Below are 21,771 nucleotides of genomic sequence, written 5' to 3' on the forward strand. Positions count from 1 at the left end.
TGAAAGACATCTCTCCCTCTGTCCCCCCGCTCCTACCCCGCCCCCCACCGCTATTTTCTTTTCATTTTACAGATGTGGTTGTCCAAACCACAGAAAATCTTGGCAGCCGTTGGTCTATGTCCCTAATTACTTGATTTCCTTCCATCTTACTCCAACTACAGCCTTTTGCCATTAAGTTTTGCGATTGTTCTCGTTCTTGTGGCAATGATAAATATTGGTCACGTAGCCAGAACAATTATAATTGACTATTTTCAAGTGACGCAGCTTCACCTCTCTTACTGAAGTGAGGAACAAAAGACTTTCTTACAGCTAATGCAACCCTTCAGGCCAAAGGTTTTCTCTCGTGTATGCCAGTGAAATCTCATTAGGGAGTAAAACCAGGACTGCACTTCTTCCAACCACCTCTCTCTCTCCACCAAGGGAGTTTCAGTGGCTTTTATTTTTCAAGCAAGCTTCCCACACAGCCTCTTGGAAAATAAGGGATGAATCAACATCCAAAAGTTCGCTCTGTTGTACCATATTAACGTTGTTGAAGGCTGATATATTGATCACAATGCAATCATTTCAAGAAGAGAAACGTTATGGGCTGTCTATAAGCAAACAAGCACTAACACTAAAAACCTCCTCAAAAAGGAAAAAAAAAATCCTCTTTCTCCAACATTTTTTCTATCCCTGGTAAAAACCCAAAGCAAATAAAACTACATTAAAAACAGAAAGCAGCTCAGGAAGAGAATCTCAGTCATGATATTTTCAGTCAGAACTTGAAATTTTTGAGGATCAAAGAAAATTAAGGCTGCTTATGACATCATCAAGTTTCCTAGCTCTGGTTACTAAGAAGTAAGTGCTGATTCCTGGCTCTGTTCTGCACCTGACAGGTAGAACAAAGAAGTGGCCTACAGATAACCCTGGTGTCAGAAGGTAACTCAGCCCCCACTGTGCTCCCCCTGCAGAGGATGCCTGTTGGAGAAGCGCCAAGTAACACTGGGCACCACCATCTGGTGCAGTGCCATCACTCCAAAACCTTCAAAACACAAAAAGCAATGCCATCACAGAGGAGCCTCCACCGGAAAATCTATTGGCATATTGCTCTGAAGGAAATGCTGCACAAAGAAACACTACAATGAAAAGTAGATTTTCCTTTTTTTTTTTTTTATGTAAATTATTCAATGCTCTTAAAATGCAGGCATTTAAAAAGTCAGATTTTAAACCAACCCTTCATTCAATGATTTGTATTAGAGTGGCTTAATCATCTTTATAATTTACACCCTCTTAGCAGTTCCTTTCATTGTGATTTCATCAAAAAAGGGTAAATTCATGTAATAAATCTTCATATAATCACATTGAGCCTCATATCTTGAAAATGATCCACAGTCACCAAAATCTGGAGAAGATCGATTTAGACGAGTTACTTTGTGAATGATATAGACCTTAGTCATACTCCATAGATACATCTGTTCTCTACAACAGCCAGTCAACCCCCTTTAACCTCAGAGAAATATTTGATGGAATGATATCTGGTAACCTTTCACAGCATTTGATTGCTTACATTAACAGAAAAGAGTCCAGAGACCCATTTTCCTGTCTTCTTCCTTCTGCCACCCTTGCTTCACACCAACAACAAATTGACTTATTATTCGTGGCATAAGGGGCTGGTTTTAATGTGTAATACCATATTTTCATTAATAAAAATACATACTTTCAGACATCTCAATAGCCATAGCTATAATTTTACTGGGATAAATTAAATACAGTAGTAAAAAATCCTTCCAGTAAATTAATTTTACAGGTGTTTTGTTGAATGTTTTAATGGGACATTTTATTAATAAGAATATTACCATACTTAAAAGCAAGCACCAAATAAAAATGAGCTCACAGCTGTTTAAAAGACAGCTGCAATTATGGACACAGTGAAATAGCCACTCTTTCTTCATCATTTGTTTTTGTGGGCTGCTTTTAGGCTCTTTTCCTCTCCTCAGGTGTTATAGTTGATTACTATAAATATCTATAAAGTGAAAAGCACCTTTTGAATTCAGCTTTAGATCTCACAGTAAATATATAAATGCTTCTCTGAAACAGTCTGCCATGTGATCCCTCCAAAATTCTGAGCTGATTTATATTCTGACTTGCTTCATTGTGTATATCTACACAAATCCTTTCATAGTGAGGAAAAGTATATTAGTTATGCTTACAGTAAATCAAGTAATATGAGAGGAATTCATGGAAATGGTTTATAAAAGAAAAGACAAGTGTATCAGTGGAGTCTGGAGAATCTTTGCCCATGACTATTTTGGAAGTCTGTTTCTAAGTTTGATCATCTCCCATCACTTCTACTAGTGTGAATGTAAATCAGAAAATGCAACAAATATTCAGTTCTCACTGCTAGGTTCTAGTTCAACCTCTTCTGATACCTTAACTGTACTTGCAATTTAGCATTCATTCCAAATTAGGATTTTTAATTTTTAATATTTTTAACTCAATTTCTTGGATTTGTAGCTGTTAGCCTGGAGGGAACTGCAATATCTTTATACGTGGTGGGTTACTGAGATTGTATGCTCCATTCCACCTTAACACATCGCTTTCACCTCATGCTTCCCTTGAAAGCCTACCTCAGAGTTTGAGCAAAATACACATTTCACTGGCAATGTGAATGCAGCTCACCTGTACTGCTCAGTTTCACTTCCAGGCACATTCTTAAAACAAAACAGAAATTTGTCACTGCATTTCATGGAGAGTCAAATTAGGCTGTGCATACAAGTTTGCTCAAAGACTGTCTCCAGATATCACAATTTTCCCTGTTCCTCATTAATTTAGGTGCACGTGAGTTGCTGAGCGGGCCCTGCACATGAAAACTGAGGTACAAAACTGAGATTAATCTATGATTTCACAGACAACACCAACTAATCAACACTGTGTAAGATTAATGATCAAACTACAAACCCAGAGTTCTCCTTTCATTCACTCCTAGAGTATTTATCTTAGATTTGAGACCTTAAAATCCCTTTTGATAGGGACATAAACACAAAGTCTTGAGGTAGATGCACTTAGTCACTATTTGAGCACACTGGATAACTATCACTCTCAAATTGCATCCCTATAAATTAAAATTCTCTCCAAGATCAGCTGATCTCATTAATTCAAGTAAAACTAACTCACATCCAGAAAATGTAACAGCAGCATCTGATAAGGGAATCAGAGTATTTTTTTTCAGTTTTCTTATTATAAGACTGCAGATAATAGTTCTGCTTTACCCCTCCTGTTCTGTAAAGCATTTCCGTAAAGCATTTTAACATTGCTCTTAAAGAAGTCTGAATTGATTAAAAGGTTGCAGTATGAGGTCATCAGGAGTGTTTGTGAGAAAATAACTGCTTGATAAGTCTTTATGATGATGAGTTATAGGGCAGAAGTGATCTTTGTCATCTTTTGCATAGCTTTGAGGACATTGCATTTATGCACGAAATAACATTACCACAGGCTTTGCTGGCAAATCTGGTGATACCATAATGGACAACACCACGCAAACAGTAACAAGTGAGCCAGTAAAAAGCTATGTGATACAGCCTCTATTAAAAGGATAAAAGGAAGGGGTGGAAAGGACCATGCATGAGAGGGATTGTCTTTAAAAAAAAAAAAAAACACAAAGAATATTACTTTCTTTTGAAGCCATTCATGGGAAATAAAGCACCAAGTAAACAAGAAAAGAAAATTGAATTTGGTGATGCACAGTTTATACACAAATCCTGTGTTTGGATTCTTCCCAGACTTTGGGAAAACTAACATGTATATTTTATGAATATTAACTAATTAAGCAGTATCTTTCTTTTCTATAGATTTTGCTTTCCTGAATTTTGTTTAGAAGAGTATGCTGATACCCAGATAGGTTAGGCACTATCATACTACACTCGTTAGAACATACATGGTTGTTGGCACGCAGGGAAGCAAAGAAAGTGATACGTTGAGGACTTCAGCGGTGGTATCTCTGGAACAGTACAACGCTAAGTTGCAAGACCAGCTGCATCAGTGCCAGTGCTTCAGTTTTCAGTTTACTCAGTATGCCTTTCCTCTGGAATATTAAATACATTAGGTATTTTGTCTGATGCAGTACTGGACTCCTCTTAGGCCAATAATAAGCTGGAAGCATTCTGAGAGTTAAATCAGGTCCTATCTCACCTATCTTTCCCATTGCATAAGCATTTTTTTCCTGTGTCCCCCACCTGAAGTTGATCAACCCTTTATGTTCCTGCACATTAGATAGAGGACTCAAGTAATTTAATAGCATGACCTGAAAGTTAAAGCTTGAAGGTAAAGCATTTTTCATCCAGCCATTAGCTGAGGATGGAATTTATTCACCTCATCTCTCCTGCATATATTTAACTCCTTTGTTAGCATCACCATCTACAACTGCTGCTATTGGAAGATACCATCAGCAATCCCTAGACCACAGGGTCTTGAGTTATGTTTTAGAAAAATATCTGACAGCTCCAGCAACACCACTCAACTCTTGGATGCCCACAAGTAGCGAGGACAGAGCTGGGGCACAGCACAGGGCTGGGGGCCCCCAGCACCACACAGGGCTACCAGTGCCCTGCCACTCACATTGTTTTGGCCTTCAACAGCCCCTGAAGTGTGCCTGATGCTACAGCCACATCATACGTGGGCTTTGGAGCTCTTACAACTGGCTTTTTTACAGCAGCATTATTTGTTTGTCTGCTGTGCAAGGCTAGTTCCCATACTATCTACTTGTTGTAGATAAGTTGCATATTAATGCTAAAAATAAGACTTTGTACGTGGTGTTGTATTTTCAGCTGTATTGACTCAAAGATAACTTTCTGAATTAAATGTTAACTACTGTGAACAGCCTTATCTTTTAATATTTTTAATAAACATTTTTGTTCTGTTGAATTACATGCTAAGATGAGACTACAGTTTCGTTGTGTTTTACCAAATTCTTAAATCAGTTCTCAGTTCTAGCCTTTTTGATATCTTTCACTATTTTATTTTAGAAAAATACCTTATGTACCATTTCTGAAATTTCATGTCTCAGTGACAGGTAATTTACCTTCTGTTAAGCTCACGACTCTGGAAAGTACAAGCAGTTTTAGTCTTCCTGTCTGTTGCTTTCCTGTTCATTTATTTTCCAATACTTCAAGTTGGTTTTTTTTGTTTGTTTGCTTGTTTTTGAAGTGGGTGGCACTAAACAGCTTTATCTCTGTTCCACGCTGCATTTTCTTGCTAATGGGATGATAGTGGTGAGCTACTGCATGGCTCTCTCCACTGAGAGTTCTCATTCTATAAGACACATAAATAGCATTCCTTGTCAGTAAACCAAAATAATCTCTCATTTATTGGGTTTTTCTTTCCATCTGCTGCCAACTAAATGCATGGGGCTTAGTCAGTTTTAATGCATTTCCCATATCCAAAGTGTTTGTCAGCTGACAATTGCCATCTAGGAACTGCCTGTGCAAATCAAACTTTCTAGCTGTCCTATATAGACTTTCTATACAGTTGAGATCTGCTTTATTCCATTCATATGTCCTAGAAATTCAGAGGGTTTCTAATATCACAGCCTAACATGATACTATCTAAGGCTTTCTCTGATAAAGAAGCCTGAACCAGAATGTTTTTTCCGCACAAAAAGACATCCTGAATACAGTTAATGGCAACTCTGAGCCATACAAAGCTAAGTTTTCTATCTGCCTTGAAAAAAAAGTCCTGATTTTCTGAGTCTAATGAAGTTGATGGGAATTTTGTCACAGCTTCAGCTGGGCCAGGGTTTCATTTTTATTAAGAGATGTCTGTTTTAGCATTCAATCTTCTCTATTCTACCTTCTATATTTAGCATATCACAAACTCAAAATGCTTCAAAGTCCCACAGAAGTCTTACCAAAAACAGACACCTTACGAAATCTCAGGTTACAAACAATGTCAATAGCATACCTGCAAAACTCAGTTTCTGCACTGGTTCTGTGCTTGCTCAATGTTTAAACTCCTTCAAACTCAGCTCTGTTACATTAACTCTTTTAATCAGAGCTGTTTTTCATTTTGCAATGTAAATACCAACCCTCAGTTCCCTCAACCACCCAACTCAGAGCCATACGGAGAGAGCAAGAAAGGAAATGTAAAGCACAATAAAGATGCAAAGACAGGAATAGGAAAAAGAAAAAGGGTTTCGATTATGCAATACAATCAAGAGCACCTGTGCTGGAATTCATTAACTCCATTGAGCAGGCAGCTGCATATTTGCAACATCCTGATGAGGCAGGGGAAAAAAGAACAGATGACTGACTGTACAGATTGGAAAACATAACAAAACATTTAAAGTGCCTCTTTTTTTTTTTTTTTAACTCAGACATTTGATTATCCTGCTTCCCTTTTAGAATGGCTGATTTCCTTGTATTTCTGTGTATATAAGTTTGTATAGTTCATTTTATAGCTTTCTTCAGTATAAACACAAAAGAACAATGAAATAATATTCTCCAAAAAGTACAGTTCATACTAGTGTTTCTGTAAAGTTAAATACTTGAAGCAGTGCTGAACACCTGTTTTCTGAAGTTAATCATTTGAGAGACCATTCTGAGTAGCAATCATCCTAGCCATATTAGGCAACTGATAATTGTGGTTTAGTTTTCACCCTGATATAAGTTCTTACCTATAAGAATTTATATTCTTATTTTCCCTGCCCTAAGTTTGTGTTTTATGCTAGATGGGTAAGCCTATAATCCTTACAAATTTCCCTTGGACCCCTGTAATGGCTTTTGGCTGTGGAGGAAGTCCATCTTCTTGATTCATACACCTGTGGCAATTAAGGGACATGAGGTGGATCTTGACCTCCCTGGCTTCTTTTGGCCTCTGCTAACAGTGATCACATAGGTTATTTTCAAGTGCTTATTGGACTTTTCAAGGGGAAATTCTGAAAGAGCAGATCACAAATGTCTCCTATGTGCAACTGCTCTGATGCTGTGGGAGGACTGTAATGCTGCCTCAGATTATATTCAATTCTATTCATGTTGCCTAATGAATTAGGTGTGTGAGGAATCTGGATTCAAACAATGGCCTCTGCAAATCTGGAACATCACAAGATTCCCATGAACTAATTTCCTCAGGTTTGGCAAGGGAAGACAGATGCATGCTGTTAGTCAGTTATACTTCAGTGGGATCTTCCAGTAACATCTTTAAAAATGGAAGACTTCAGCAAGAATCCATTATGCACCAAGTTATTTTGATCTCTTACTAAGATATGAACAGGGAAAGCAGGAAGGACTGGCAGTATTTGGTCTGTGTGTCTGTCTGCCTGGATGTAGTGTCACACTTTGCTTTATGATTTGTGATCTCCTTTATAATCTGGAGACTAATTCATCTATCTTGAGTATTCTTTCTGTTGCACTTGAAGTGCAATAGAAGTGACTACACATATCCAGAATTCCTGATACTGCATTCACATCTCATATCTGAGTGTCAAAAATCTCTATTGAGTTGAATCAATTGGTATTGAATTTGTATAACTGAGAAGAAAAGTAGGATTTGACCTCTTTTCCTTAGTTTTACTGGTAATATCATGCTTACTAATGTAACATATTGTACAAAAGAGTTCTCAAACAGAAGAACAAGATTAATAGAACAGCTGAAACTGAGTTTCAAGCATTGAAATACTACCAGACAATGTATCTCCTTAAAAGTTTGTCTAGACATAATTCCTTTTCTCAAAAGTTCTTAACTTTATTCTCCTACTTTGTTCATTACTTGATTGAAATAACACATTCCTGTCCTTTAAAAAAGGATTCATATTTCTTATATATTTATTTTAAAGACAATCTTATGATTAAGATGGCTTTATTAGCACTTTTGAGGTCAAGGACCTCTTTAGATAAGTAATTTCCAAAGAAAGAGCCTACTACAAGTTGTTCTACTAAGGCAAATACAGCATTCAACAGATGACAAAGAACAGTTACTGGCAAATTGGAAGGGAAATAAAAGATGAGCATAGCAGCATCCACCAACTATTTGTTACATGATGGCTATGAGTAAACCAACATAACAAAGTTCCAGGTCTTGAACAACTTGTTTCATACAGATCATTATACATACACACCTCACCTGAAAAATATCTTAATGCACTGTGGGACACCAAGGGAGTTTAGGGGATGTCAAGGGCATGTTAAGAAACTACTTGCTGGGATCCCTGAAGGGATGTGTCTGAGCTGGTACATTTGTCTGGATCCAAAAGCAACCAGCCTCTACTAGTGTGACACTGTACCTAAGGTGGCAGACCCACTCTTTCTGTGAGGCTAATTGGCATGATCATGATTATACTGCTTCCAGTTTCACAGCATGCTCAACCACCTCTTTGATATCTCATTGTACAGGCATAATATGTAGTTCAGTGTTAGTCACCTACTTTTGCTCAAATTGTCAGTTGTTAGCCCTCTTTTGGTGCTAAATATATAACCAAAGCCTGCCCTTCCCCAAGGAAACCAAGACATCCCTCCTTTATATCAGATTAGACAGAACACTTCCAAGGACCCTCAGCCCATCTGATTCAATACTAGTTCTTCTCTATCTTAGAGGAATTTACTACTCCTACATAAAAACTCTAATTAATATGATATAGACATGCCTATATACTGACTCTTCTTGCCTGCTTGAGGATCTTCATGTTTGAGGATGTATGGCCATCAGAAATAGAAGAAAATATTCTGGGCCACAATTTAGAAGTGATTTTTATCAAATTCTATCTTGTTTTCCTTATTTCCGTGTAATGACTGTTCTAAAGAGAACTTTCTGCTGGAATGTCTGACAGATTGGTAGGGTCCAATCAGGGATCTAATTTTAACCTTGGTCATCTGACTGTCAAAGTCACCTTTCACCAGTAAAATAGATTAATAGGTCACAGAAAACATTCTTATATCCGAGGTATCATGACTGTCTATTAGTAGAATAGTTCAGTTGAAAGGTTCAGTTGAAAGGGACCTTTAAAGATTGTCTAGTCCAAACTGCCTAACTTCTTTGGTGCTAACCAAAAGGTAAAGAACGCTATGAAGGCATTGTCCAGCTGCCTCTTGAACACCAACAGGCAGGGGACATCAACCACCTTGCCAGGAAGCCTGTTCCAGTGTCTGACCACCCTCAAGGTAAGTACATTTTTCCCAACATCTGGTCTGACCCTCCCCTTTTGCACCTGTGTGCTGTTCCTCACATCCTGCCATTGGTTCTCAGGGAGCAGAGGCTGGCGCCTCCCTCTCAGGAGGCTGCAGAAAGCAGTGAGGTCACTCACAGCCTCCTCTGCTCCAGGCTGGACAGCCTAAGCATCCTCAACCTCTCCTCACAGCACATGCCTACAGCCCTTTTACCAGTTTTGTTGCCCTCCTCTGGACACCTTCAAGCACTTTAACATCCTTTTTATGCTGTGGAGCCCAGAACTGCACACAATATCCAAGGTGAGGCTGCACCAACACTAAATACAGTGGGAGAATCACCTCTTTTGACCAGCTGGTGATGATGTGTTACATGTCCTAAAACACCGTTTGTCCTCCTGGCTGCCAGGGCACACTGCTGGCTCATGCTGAGCCTGCTGCCAAGCAGCACCCCCGGGTCCCTTCCTGCTGAGCTGCTCACCAGCCACTCAGCTCCCACTCTGTGCCTGTAATCGGCATTACTCCATCCCAGGGGCAGCACCTAGCAACTGCCTTGGTTGAACTTCATGCTATTGCTGACTGCCCAATAAAATACTAGCCCCAGCATTTGCAATAGCTTGCCAAACAGTTGCTGAATGCCTTACATTTCTGATTTGCTGGTGACACCAGAAGCTTCGATGAGCAACTTTAGCCTTAACAGTCTGATGGAGTGAGCCTGTGTTCAATAACTTATTAAAATGTTTGCAAAGAAGTTGATAAAATACATTTGGTTTCCAAGGTATTAGCTTTGAAAATTTAAGGGTAAAAAGGCCATGCTATCATGGGGTAAAGAGGACTTTTTCCTCATGAATTGATAACCGATTAAAAGCTAACACAAAGGTAGAAAAATTGTGGCAAGTATTAAAATGCCCACAGAAATCTGCATTGGGATCTCTGCTCTTAAAGTTTAAGACAGTAAAAAAACAGTGAACTACGAAGAATAGCAGAAAGATCTCAAAACACTAAATGACTTACTTGGTGATAAAATAGCAGATAAAATCCAATGCAAAATGAGTGTGTATGAAGAAAGTACTGTTCTGGAGAAATAAATATATACAGTGATAGCTCTAAATCTACTGATACTCAGAAAAGTGATTAGGAAGTCATGGACAGTTCTTTGAAAATATCATTCAATATTCATTTGTAGTCAAAAGAAAATTGAATGTTGATACTTACTAGGAAAGAAATTGAGGGCAAAAAAGAAAATGACACTATATAAATCCCTTCAGTACTGCTTATTACAAGTCCTGTGCAAGTTTTCTACCTCTTAAAGGCAATTTTAAAAGAAACTAGAAAATATACAGGAAAAAAGCAGCAAGGATGGCCAAAGGAAGAGAATGACATTGACTTGAGGCAAACCAGGGATATTAGGATTCTTTACTTTGGAAGAGAGATGCAAAAAGATGTGTATGACATGGAGAAGTTGCACTGGGAATAATTATTCACTGTCCCTTAACACAAGAACTGGCAGGTACCTCATTAAGTTACCAGCATCTCATTTAAAACAGCCAAAGGATTTTTTTTTCTCCATATCACACAAAACTACACAGTAGAACTGTGTGCTGTAATATGCTATAGTGTAAAATATACATGAGTTTAAAAAATAAAACTAGTCAAATTCATGAAGCATAGATCCATCAACAGCCCCTTTGTTGTTTTCCAGGTTACATTCACCAGTCTCATCCTCAGAAGCATTCAACCTAGTTTTAGCCCAAAGGAGATTACAGTCTCCACTGAAATGTTCATTCTGTGTCACAAATCTGTCAAGGACTGTATTCAATGCTTTGTAAAATCAATTTCATGCATAAATTTTGAGAAGTTTCTCTTGCTAGAAACAAACGCACAATAGCAGTCTCTTCAGGCTAACTTTGAATCTTATTCTCTAACAGGACCTAGAATGCTTAAGGAAAAACTCATCTGCTGTTCTTCTCTCCAAAGTGTCATGCATGTTAATTGCATGACATGTTAATCAGTAAATGTCAACCTGGGACCATTAAAGAGCCTTATATACAACTTTCATTCATTTTATACCAAGCTATGCACACAAACACTTGCATTACATTAAAAAGATTAAGGCTACAATGTCAATGATTCAAAAGCTTCCAGAATAAGTGCTCCTTCTATAACCTTCACTGGTCCCTCTCTAAACATGCCTTATGGTAAAGTCTTGATTACATAGTTGTACATTATTTTTTTCACAGAACTCTCACCCAGACTGTGATATGACATGAAGATCCTTAGGCTTGAAAAACAAAACAATTAAAACAATGTATTCAAAGGAACTCCTGCCACATGGTGTTTTCAGGATATCAGAATCATCTGTGATATCACCAGCATTGCAGTCTTTGGATTCCTGCTCTTCCTCACCAAGCATCTGGGACATGAACAAGGGGCTGCACTGGTGTTCATTCTTATTGTCAGCACTGTCAGCACTCCTCAGGGAGATTTAGTATGGAATTGTAATTGCATGGCAACCATCTATGAAGAGATGGATATGCTTAATGAGAATGGAATTTGTTTATACCAGTTTCAGTTCCGAAACACCAAGATGCATCTGTAGCATCTGACCACCTTTCAAAATAAACACATTTGAGCAAGCTGTCACGAAATAGCAAAAGACATCCATGACACAAAGGTGACTAAGCTGAACTTCATCTGCCTGCTGAAAAGCCAGTGTGGTCAGCTGTTTTAAAAAATTGATTGAAAAAAGATGTTTTCCTGGCAGATAGATCTTACATAGAAAAATCTCAGCCTTAGCATATAAAGCTTGACAGTGCTTCATGCACACAAATTTTGGATGACAACATTAATTTTACAAAATAAATGTAAATGCATACAACCAGTAATGACTAAAAAGCAAGAAGGTAAACAATTTTAATGACTTAGGATTCCAACATATGGCAGTTTTACTACAACATGACACTTTGAAATAGTTAGTATTGTTTCTATGGAAGCTAGTAGGAAATCCATGTGACAAAAAGCAACGAGGACATTGATTTTATATAAAATGCATAGCATTGATTATAAGTTATTATAAATTAGTATTTTATTTCATGTGAAGACAAATATTCTTATGGTATTTGTTATTCTGATTATACTTCCTCCTCTGCTCAAACTAGTATATTTAAATACTTTTAATATCTTAAGTATATACAGATGTTCAGAATATCTGCAAGTACAGATACTAATTCCAGCTCTTTGGTGTCACTGATAGATAGCCATGTTTCCTCAGGAACTTCTGTCCTTTAAAAACACAAAGAGGAATACAGTCTAAGAGAATGCAAACAATCACATATAATCACTTTGGCCAACGCTCTGCTGTTTGCAATGTGGGTTAGAACATGTTTTACCTAATCTTCTACCTGCCCTACCACATAAGTAACAGGATGAAGTGGTTCCTCATTTTCATTTCCTGGTTTTCATACCTGTATATATGAAATCCCAAGGAATTTTAATTTAAAATGTACACTGCATATAGTAAGAAATTCTTTAGGTTTTTGGAAAATTCCCTCAAGCTGAGAAATGACCCCTATATAAAGGGGGACAATCTTTTACGTGGCTCTTGTGACTTAATTTTTTTATATACTCTAAATTATCCCTGCTGATACTGGTACTCATGTGATCTCTGAAAGTTGTTTACAGTACCATAACTAAAAATAAAACATCAAAAAATCAAATAGCCTATAACTGCCAATGGCTAGAAGATAAGTTAGAATAAGAATAGCCATGACTCACTATGCCTACCTGTAGGGTTCTCCAACTCAAATGCATTACGATTTTTTTTGTTTTGATTTTTGACAGTCTTTCATTTTTCTGACTTAAACATTAAACCCAAATCAAAAAACCTAAGTACTCACCACACTGAACCTTATCACACATTCACAATGGGCAACAATCAATGGAACTACAGGGAAGATAGAAAAATGGTGGAATGGGCAGGGAAGTAAAGGGTATGGGCTCACATGCTACTTCCTTCTTCTGGAGCACTTAACACACTGAATATGCGTTTATCAAGCAGCGAATAGAAGACTTTGACCATCCCACAGGCAACGTCCCCCACTAAACATCTGTTTTTCAACTGCACGTTGAAATGAAGGCTGCATTCTGCAGTTCAATTTATATGAGAAAATTTAGTGGGTGTTAAAACAGTTAGCTGCACTCTTGGCTTACACTCTTATTAGAAAAACCATGAGTCTTCAACTACGTTTAGTGACAATGCAGTCACTTTTCTCATGCTTCAGGGTCAGAGGAGGAAAAAAGCCTTTCCCACACTTATCTGTCAGATATAATGCTTTTATAAATGTGTCCTCCATTCTTTACAGGGCCTGTAGGCTGCATGCAAAGTTTTCCCACCCCATGCATCTTCACTTGAAAAAGCTTTATTCAACAGGTTTATTACTTAAAGGACTGTAAACACAAATGCTAAGCTATGAACAAGTCCATATGAGGGTGGTGAGACAATAGTGAGCATTCATCAGTTAAGGAGTTTTAACAAGTTAAACATTGTGATGAAGAGAAAGTGCCATCTAGTGAAAGCAGTAACTTTAAAAAAAAAAAAAAGAGGTGAAATTCAATGTATCAGTTTCTAGATGTGTGAAAATAGCTAGTGTTTTAACATCATGTCTCAATCACAGCAAAATAATTATTAAAGTTTTTCAAATCTGAGTACACTCCATGGTGTTTTGTTTTTGTTTTTGTTTTTGTTTTTTTTCCAGTTTTAGAGAGATACACATTGTAAACCCATTTTATTCTTAAAGCAAAACATGAGTAAATTGTGCTGGAAATGCTGTGTTTTTTCTATAAGCTACTTTTCCTTCTAGGATACTCCAGTATGATACAGAGTGCAACCTCTGAGCCACTATGCAGGACTGAACTGCTTGAAGTCAAACAGTCCACATAGTTTTCAGAAAAATGAGGGAAATTACATTGAGGTCATATCTGTTTCTATTCTACCCTCTCTTCAGCTCATCTGGTCTGAATAAATTCTTGGAGACAAATTGCATAGGGTATTAATCTCTGAAATCATTAATGCTCGGAATCATTGCTTTTAGTCTATTGCCCACTGGTAAATAAAGATTCTCCAGTAAATCATTAGAAGGCAATCTGGAGTAATTAAACCTCAGATTAAAGGTAACCTGAGACACATTAAACCACTATGCAAATCAAAGATTACCTTTTGATTTTCAAACGCTAAGGAATGAAAAAATTGCCTTAGATTCACGATACAGAACAGTTTTTCAAAAGGACTTAACTGTAAATGTGTACTTTTATATATTTTTTTTCAGATTGAAGCTGAAGCACAACGCTCAAATCCAGAGTCCTTCAATCCTTCATCTTGGGCTCCTGACAATAGTTTCACAATACTTAACTCTAACAGTCTATCACCGTGCTTTCTAATGGTAATGTTTCTCTCTGCCCCTTCTGCTACAAAGAGGTGGGAAAACATTTCAGTGTCACAGTGAGTGTTGTGAATGTCACCTCATTGTGAAACATGAAACAGGCTGTGAAAATATGTTCATTATTTATTGAACTGCTAACAATGTGCTCAGCATTGAACAGGATACTAAGTCAAGCCTTCCCCAAACTGCTTGTAACTGAAATAGTCAATGTATGTTTATAAATCCCCACTCCTAATATGTATACAAACCTCCCAACAGCAGAGTTAATATAGCAAAAAATGCTTACAATCTCCTTTTCAAATCTTCCTACTAAACCCTTCTGGAAATTTCAGAATTGAACTTGACCACCTGAGCTACTGCATTTCTCACCTCTGAAGATACACTTCATAACTTGATACTCGGAGTATCAATTTCTGCCTGTGCATGCGTGAAACATTGAGTGAAAAATCCAAGGAGTGCAAAATGTTGGCATCTTTTTCCTAACTTGCTCCGGCCTTTTATTATTTACTCTATATCAAACATTGCAGTATTTATACTACCAACTTTTTCATTAGAATAGCAGTTATAATTACCCTGGGCTTTACTACTGTTATCTGCAAGTTCACATGATAAACATTACCTAACTAGGCGTTGCATCACTACTGCTTTGGTCTGCTTTAACTTATTAGTTTCCTGCTCAAATGGCAAGGACTTAACCACTACATAAGTCTACAGCGTAACAAAAAGAAACCGCTGATACAGTTTATCAAGGACATATCCCTTTACTTGACAACAAGAAGCTCCCTTTCTGTTAATTTATTTACTTGGGGTTTGGAAGAACTTGAACAGCAGAGTAGGCGCTGTAAGCAAATAAGTTATTAAAAGCATATTAGGAAAGATTTAGAATGGTTCCACAAACTGGAACCTGCAATGGGAAAGATTAATCAGAGGATGACCCCTACAAAGAACAGTGCAGAGCAAGGAAGAGTGAAACATCCTGGCATGTCTCCTGATAGTACATCCCAGAGCGCACACATCCCCTGGCACCTCAGAGCAATACTACAGGACTGGTGCCAAGACCGCTCATTTATTAATTTATTCTACCTGCAAAAGGACAAAAAAGAATCTGACGCTTTGGGGTTAGTGATTTATTTAAATTCTTCCTTACTTCTATCTTCATTTTATTTTGTTTCCTCTTAGCATTACTTTTGAATGAGATCAAAATATGCTTAATCATTAAAAAGTACCTGACACTTTCTGTAAAATCAGTAATATTTGCTTTTGTTGTAGCTTCTGTTGTAGAAAGAGTAGAGTTAGAAGCAATAAATATTGAAGCTCAAGGAGAAAGGCTGGGGATTAATTTGAATTATTTCTACACACAATAGAGTTTCAGTACATAACACCCATCTCTCAATATGTTTAATACAATGCAGCTGGTATTAATTCTTACTTGCTGTAGCATATATTGCTAATTAAACAGTTCTGTCCTGCTCTAATTTCTGTTTAGTTGTTTGCATATATTTCCTTATTTTCTGCTGGCACATTGAATTGGTGATTTGTCCCCTTGATGTAAGCAGAGCTGAAAGAGGCAATAGCTGAACACAAGCTGCACTGGAAAAGTGATGGGGAAAAGAGGGCCTACCATCGGCAGGAGCATCCAGGCATCTTGTCTGCAACATGGGGCATATGCTGCCTCAAACCCAGACCTGAACTATGCTACACCATATCATATCTTTACATTAGGTAAGCCACACTGTCTTGTTACTTGAGATGTCTTTATAAATATACTGTCTCTGCCTGCTGGGGTAAGGATCTAATAATTTATTGGGAGTTAGAATATGTCTTTCATACACATGCTTAAAATCTTAAGCTGTTTATCTGCTGCAACATCTAGGAGTTGGTGTGGTTATACACTTTGAGCAACTGTGGTCCTGTGGCTGTACTTTAGGATGTCAATAAATTTGGCTTGGTTTAAAGCCCTGTCAGATGTCAATGGAGGAATCCTCATCTTTGGTAGATAATTTCATTACAATATCACTAAAAAAATTGAATACATAGTTTTAAAACAACACAGTAAAATGTTGTTCTATATGTTGTTACAGAAATATGTATAATCTACATTCTATAAGAGTAGTGTCCATGCTTTCTATATGCATTTTCTTGGTAAAGAAAAGTCACTGAATTCTCACTATTTAGACAGTTTATTCGAAGAGTTGTCTTATTTTTGAAGGAGGAAGGTAGTGAAAATATTAGCTAATGAGTTGAAAAGATGAGTTCCTTTGTGTTGTTTTGGAAAGACAAGTCCCTGTGGGTTGGTTTCATAATGCTTTTTACAAAATAACTAAAAAGAAAAATCAGTTATTAGAAAACAATTACTTTTTAAAAAAAAACTATTTACCTTCTCTGCTGAGAAATCACTTCATAAATCACCTCAGATCACACCAGCAGCATCAGCCTGCCCATGTAACACAACACAACTGATGCAGGCTTACAAGACACCACTCAGCCGTGCATTAATTGCATGGAGTGGAAGAAGAAAATGCAGTTCTCAAAGACAATAAGGGAATGCACAGACAGAATCACCACTTGCCACAGCCATGGTCTTCTGGTACTTCCAGCAGGGAGCTGCTAATTGCATGGCCTTTCATTTATGAATCTAGACCTTTCTTTATAGGCTGGAGTCACAAGGGAGAGGCTGAAAAAAAATCTCCCTGCTTCAAGTTTGTCAAGTTTGATTCGCTTCAGTGAGGTGGCCCCAGCCAAAGCTTACTGTGCATTTTGTGCTGCTTCAAAACCCATTCTGGAAATACTTCAGTGAGACTTCAGTCAGTGTGAAGGCCTTACAGAAGTTCTCTGCACAGAGGAAACTTGCATGCTGTACAAACATACTTGTGTTTTTCACTATAAGTTTAGAGTATTTGATTTAAAAGTTTCAACATCAGCACTCAGAAGCACAAAGTAATTCACATGAGTCACTTGAGCTCAAAGAAGAGCTCTCAACCTTCAAAGTCATGTCATCACAGCTTTTTGCAAATGGTTTCACATGATTGTTTAATGTCAGGTGAGTACAAGTGACTCAAACATAGGTTTGCATGTGAAGACTGAGACTACATGCAATGAGGCACTGTAATTTCATTTTTTGGCAAAGGAGCATTAGGCCTATTTAGCTTAGTTTCAGTAATTCATGATATAGGCAAGGTCAGACAGCCACTGAGCAGTGTTGGTGTGTCAGGATGGCGATTCTCAAGTCAATCATTCTGACCACAAATAACTTGCTAAAAGTCAACAGGTTATCTAATATGCTGTCACAATGCACTGATGCTAGTCTGACACCAAGAAAACTACATCTGAGCATTTTATGTTAAAAATAAAAGGAATCTCCTCAAAGTTACATCTGCATATCAGTTTACCTCACTACTCAAAGCTTTTAATGAGTTTCCTTTTATTAAGTGCTCCTTTACTCAGGAGTACTGGGGTGCTTGACACAAGCTAAGCTCTTTAGCCTTTTGACTCCTGAGGTTGGCAGCCTTTGTGCTGTGTTGTCCACAGCACTGTAGCATCTGAGTTTAATAACTTCTGAACACATTGCATAACACTTACAGACTAGGAAAATAAATGAAAGAATACCAAGATTAAAGTGATTGGGGTCCAAAGCCCAGAAAGTTATGGCAGGGTTGGGACCTCAAGCACAGATCTACAAGCCAAAAAAACATTTATGAAATTCAGGCAGTCAGGGTAGGTGGAATTCCTCTTTAGCAGCAGACAGTAATAAAAATAAAGCTGGCACTCCTTGCATCTAATTGCCTGCTATAACTTCCAAACACCATATCAAAAACTTTAATGCATTCATCCCATACAGCTACAAGGTGCAATACCTATTTAAATACTGTAAGGATAACCAAAAACACCAGGGTATCTGTAGCTTGAACTTCCCTTGGCACTTGTTGTAAAGAATTAGATTCTTAGATGGCTTTGAAAACATTTGATAAGGTGATGGTTTGGTTTAAAGTTTACATTGGTGGTTGCTTCCTTTTCCTCCTTATTCATGGCTAATTAAATGCATGCTTAAGAATATTTTTCATAGTAGCTTGGAACTCAGAGCAGTAAAATTATTTCCAATAATTATACATAAGTAAAACAACTCTCAGCATTGGCCTTAGATATTCTGCATATTTGTAATAAAGACTGTAGCAACCAAAAACTCAAACTCTTGCAGGATAATGCATGCTTGAAATCTGTCTAATAAGAGTCAGACATATAAGTAATACACAAATGCAGTAATGCTGTTCTGATTTACATGTTGAGTTTGGAACAGATTTTCAGTTGTCTGCTTGCTGTTTTTCCCTAGTAGATGTCTGTATGCATACCATAGGTGTGATATTTTAGTATGAATGTGAAATACTAATTTCAAGTCACTCTTCATGTACCATCCTGCTTCACTGCTTCAAAATGTCTTCTCAGCAGTGGTTCTATCAGTGAAATTTGCTAGAATGTACTACCTACTCAAGTATTATGACAGACAGCGTAATACAAGTAAGATAAATATAAACAATATTAATAAAAATGAAAGACATGTTAACACAGTAAGAATAATTCACTTGCAAGTGTGGATGAACACAAAATCTTTGAAGCATTGCCAGTCTTTTCCTAGAACAAGGGGAGGGTTTTATAGATAGAAAAGCCTTTCTCTAATTAGTTTCCCTTCCAATTGTTAAGATATATCTTATTTCTAATACTTTATGAAATCATGATTTACAGCAAGACAGTTTATCAAATACCACCAAGAACATTCGCTTATATTTCTCATTACAAATTTGAGATTTTCAAATCATTTATCTGGACATAATTAAGCAGAGCAATATGCAAAAACATTCTCAAACCCCCAAATGCACCTGTCTTCCTTTCATTGCACATTTTGAGTGATTGAAACTGAATTTTATAAATGCCGCTTAGACTATACATGCCCATGGTATGCAGTTATTTCTTTAACAGGAAAAATGTGCCCTTTCTACTAGGCAAAGGTTTCTATATGGAGTAGCATTAGCAGGCATCATTAGGACACTGCTAGGTACAGCTGAGTAAGCTTTGCCTCTGCTATGTCATCCATCTCCCAGCCATTAAAAGTAACGTTGTAAGCTGTTATGTAGTTGTCATATCAGGAGGAAGTCCTATTCCAATTTAATTAAATTTTTCTGGCAATGGATAAAGACATGAAATGGAAATAATAAGCCCATATAAGTTATTCTCTTCTGCTCTTAAATCATTATTCAAGAGGAAGACCTCCAAAGTTTTATCCTTCACTGTGCCTTTTTTCTGAGACTATTTTCTCAGGTTCCTCCCATTTATTAATGTGTTGATTCATTTTAGCAGGATTAATATCTCAGGGGGGTCATATTTCATTTGTTGAATTTCCAACAAGCAGAAGATGTTTCAGAGAATCCTTACCAAATAGTTACAGATGAACTACCTTCTGAAATCAGTGTGATGCATTTAAAATTGAAGGCAGCTGCAATGCACAGATTTAGGTTAAATGGCTTGGCAACTGCCCAGCCAGCCATTTGGAAGATTTTCACTCACAAGTGGTATGAATAAGCTGTCCAAGAGTACTCAAGGCCAGAGCCAGCAACTTAGAAACCCAGTACCCTCTTTTAAGGCAGATGAAGCAAAAATGGAGCCCAGAAGCCTCTGTTAAGCTCTATGCTCAGTTGAGACTCTCAGAAAGGCATCTGGAGCCATAAAAGGAGCAGTGAGATGGCTTAACTCAGTCACAAACCCATTAGCTTCCTATTGCCAGTTCATCAGGAAATTCTGAGAGTCAAAAAACCTGGCATTATTCAGATAGGGAAGAAACGTGTCCCCTCTGCCTTCTCCTCCTCCTCCCCCTTACCTCTTTAAATCCCCAAATGTTCTTGAAGGTAGTAGGTCAGACAGACCCTTTTTATTTAAATCTTTTTAAAACTTTTTTTTGTTTGTTTTTTAAAACTACAATAATCAAGTGGGGAAGCAGCTTTTTCCTCTCCACATACTGGAATTCACAATCAGCTTCCTCACTTCCATGCTTCATTACCTGAAAACAAGCCTACTCTATAGTTATGTAAGAAATAAAGTTGCAACACCACAGCAAGCTTGTAGCAAAGCAAAACAAAGAGGGAAGGAGATTTAATTTTAGAACTAGACTGGTTTCATTCACTTGCAAGAACTACAAGTGCCCTTCAGTTGATGCCTGGCATCCAGCTGGGGGCATACCTCCAGGTAGGTTGACCAGGGTCTCATGCAGTGGCTTGGGTGACAGCAGGCCCCAGACATCCACTCCTGGTCACTGGGTTCTTCCAGCTGCAATACGTGCTGGACTTGGGTGAGATTTTGGCACCACCCAGAAGCTTACATGGATTACTGGTCTGTCATCACATCCCACCTGGGCTGGACACTAGGACTTGCTCGTTGTCCTATTTTCTGCATTGGGCATCCTGGGAAGGTATGCAGCAACACATGCAGGTCCTACAGCCCTTTCTCTGCCATCCAACTCCCACAGCCAGTCAGTCCTTTCTGTTCCCATTCTCATCCATCTTAGTGTCCCAATTACTATTTCTTACAGATGCAGGGCTATATGGAAGGAAGACACCAGGAGATAAAGGCAAGAGACACTTTCCACCTGCCCTGAAGTTCTGGTTGTTTGGCAAAAAATAAAAAGCAGACTAAGTAATGAGTGACTGGTTTGACAGCCTAGCAGTTAGTGTGCCTTGCTATCCTGAGTCCAACTCTCAAACCCTTGCTTCAGTTTAAATTCAGGACAGAATAATATGCCAGTCACTTGCACCAACTTGACACAGTGTGCACAAAATGGATATGATGCTCATTTGCTGTTTTGGATTTAGTCTGAAGTGAAAGTGAGCAATATCTGAATTGCAACTGCAAAACACCTGTTCTAGCACTGACTGAAATTGATTTAGCATTATATAAATTAGCAAGGCCTGTATTACCTTGTAGCCTGGCTACACAGCTCGCACATATTGAGATCTCCTTTCACCTTTGATTTCAGGGGACCTCTTTGAACGTTACAGTAGAAGGGCCAGGAAAAGAACCAAGCTCCTGGGGTGTGTCACTTCTCCAATGCCCTGTGGCATCAGTCCAGCATGTGCAGTTTCATTTGTCCCCTTCCTTGTATGCACAGATCCTAAACATATGTTTCTGCTACACATGAAATTGAGTGTATTTTCACATCAAAA

At 37.9% G+C, this 21,771-nt stretch overlaps 1 long non-coding RNA gene across 2 annotated transcripts; it reads left to right on the forward strand.

Moving 5' to 3' along the window:
* The first annotated feature begins 843 nt into the window (after positions 1 to 843).
* LOC136790877 (uncharacterized) lies at positions 844 to 21,505 on the forward strand. 2 transcript variants are annotated; one of them, XR_010831697.1, is made up of 4 exons: positions 844 to 918; positions 2,812 to 2,854; positions 16,123 to 16,288; positions 21,141 to 21,505. It is a non-coding gene; the product is annotated as an uncharacterized lncRNA (long non-coding RNA). The 2 variants fall into 2 exon arrangements; XR_010831696.1 differs by lacking the exons at positions 16,123 to 16,288; positions 21,141 to 21,505 and having other exon boundaries at positions 2,812 to 3,642.
* Positions 21,506 to 21,771: the final 266 nt, after the last annotated feature.

Source organism: Anser cygnoides, chromosome 5 (assembly GCF_040182565.1).
Source record: "Anser cygnoides isolate HZ-2024a breed goose chromosome 5, Taihu_goose_T2T_genome, whole genome shotgun sequence".
Lineage (NCBI taxonomy): Eukaryota > Metazoa > Chordata > Aves > Anseriformes > Anatidae > Anser > Anser cygnoides.